This window comes from Chrysochloris asiatica, unplaced genomic scaffold, assembly GCF_000296735.1.
Source record: "Chrysochloris asiatica unplaced genomic scaffold, ChrAsi1.0 scaffold00005, whole genome shotgun sequence".
In the NCBI taxonomy this organism is placed as follows: domain Eukaryota; kingdom Metazoa; phylum Chordata; class Mammalia; order Afrosoricida; family Chrysochloridae; genus Chrysochloris; species Chrysochloris asiatica.
The window spans coordinates 674,501-676,875 of NW_006408523.1; positions in this window are offsets into that span (position 1 = coordinate 674,501).

Consider the following 2,375-nt stretch of genomic DNA (forward strand, 5'->3'; position numbering starts at 1 on the left):
GTCAGTATCTTTTTTTTTTTTGAAGTTTCTATTGTGAATTGAGTAATAGTTTACTTGGGGGAACATCAGTTTTACACTTATCCTATTGTACTCGTTTCATTGTAATTATGACACTCCCCTGCATGTTTCATCATTCAACAGCACTTGCTTCTATTCTATTTTTTATTTTTTTGGATGTGCATCCAAACACTCAGGAATATATAATCATTCCAACAGCCAAAGGGCGCACCCTGCCCCCCAGGCACCAGCACACAGCCCTTCTCCCTCCATGAGTCCTCAGCTGCTCCGTCTCTCTAGGTCATCATCTCTGCCTCCATCCCTGGCATTTCTGCTTCTCTGGGTAGGGTCCTACACTCCATTCTAGCTCTTCTCCCTTGATGGTCCCAGTGTCCTCCGCTCCGGGACTGTAACATCGACCACTCACCCCTTTTTACTACAAAACTTCTACCCTTACAATTGCAACAGTCGCAATTAGTCATGATAACAGTTACTCATTATTGAATCATGAGAGTCTTGCCCCCATCTCCTTTCACCAGACCTGTCTAGACAGGATGAAAACCATTCATGTGGATTATACTTTTCCCGCACACTCTGAATCTAAACTCCCTCTTTAAAACTTGTAAACCAGTCACTTCGTGCCTTTACAGCCCCCTGCCCCCCAATTTAGGTAGCCAGTATCTTAAGTTGCCCACCCCTATCGACCCTGTGTACAAAGGGAATGTGACTGATCCTTGCTGTAAAGATTTTTTTCCTCTTTGGCTGGTATTTTAAGCTACCACATCCCTAAGTATAGTTAAGTTTATCCGATTGTAGCAATTTAAACTTGTTTTCTTTAAAACATAATTTTTCCCCCTTTTCCTTCCTCTAGTTGGGTTCTGAACATCCAGCCATTGAAGCTAGGTCCAATGGGCACTATCTGCAAGTTTGGGTGCCCTTGTGTATATCCCATCACTTCATATGAGCTGGACGCTTCCCCCTCCATGGCCACGGGCTCAGGAGTCCACAGTTCTCACCATACTTCGGGCCAACCAGCTCTCACCATACTCCAGGTCGATGAAGGTCTATGTAACTTGGTTGGACTCAGCTCACCTGTTCATTACTGCTTTGCCCCCACTTCCACTCACCGGTAGACCAACGTGGTCACCAGCAAGCTTACATGAATGCTCGTGTGTTCCCTTTGAATTTCAGTCTTGGGAGGGAGTTTGTCCTGAAGGAACTTGATTGCTTGCCTTGATGGCTCCTTGACAAACAACTTGCTTGTTTTTATAGTAGCCAATCAGACTGCCATGTTTGGTTTGGTTTTTCCCTGCTGGTCTTTCTTTCAAGAAGTATCTTCTATTCCTCTTGCTGCTCCAGGTTGGTCTGCTTGTCAAGTAGGAATGTCCCATCTTAGAAGGTTCTGGATGAGGATCAGGATTCTACCTAAGGTCTTATGCACTACAAAGGCTCTGCAAGAAGCCTCTTTCAGATCAAAAAAGTAGAGGACAATAAACGCTGGCAAGGATGTGGAGAGACTAGGACGCTCCTGCATTGCTGGTGGTATTGGAAAATGGTCCAACCTCCCTGGAAAGCAATATGGCGTTTCCTCAGAAGGTTGGGAATAGAAATACTTTATAATCCAGCAATTCCTCTACTTGGTGTTTACCCACAAGAAATACAAGGCATGACACTAGTAGATATATGCACATCAATGTTCACAGCAGCACTATTTACAATAGCAAAAAGATGGAGACAGCCTAAGTGCCCATTAATGGAAGAATGGATAAACAAACTGTAGTACATACACACAATGGAATATTATGCTACCTTGAAGAATAACAAGGAAGCTGCTAGCCATGGCATAACATGGATGAACCTTGAGGACATCATGTTGAGTGAAATTAGTCAGTCACAAAAGAAGAAATAATGCATAGGACCACTACTTTAAAGAATAAGAAAAAGAACCCATACTAAAAGGGGGTGGGGAGGATTCTTTGCTGGTTGCTAAGATGTGGAGAGTGGGGTAAGGGGAGGGACGGGAAGGTGAAGCACAGGGCAGGGAATAGACACAGGATCATTTGGGTGCTGGGGAGGGGGGCATTACACAAGAAGGGGGAGGGGAATGGAAGCACAAAGCAGATGGGAAAACAATTAGACAGGTTTGCATGGGCTAAGTGGGACAGGGGTAAATAAATAATGTATGCACAACCTTGGAACAACAGAGCTCTGGGATACAGGGATTGAGATATGGTTGGAATGGGGGGAGGGGGGAGTAATGTTAAGATGCTAGGCTGTCCTTTGGATCTTGGTTTCCTTTGCATACCAGTATAAAATAGATACTTGAGGGGGAGAGAAAGGAATAGCCAGAAATATCACCATAGAAAGCTTGTAAGTCC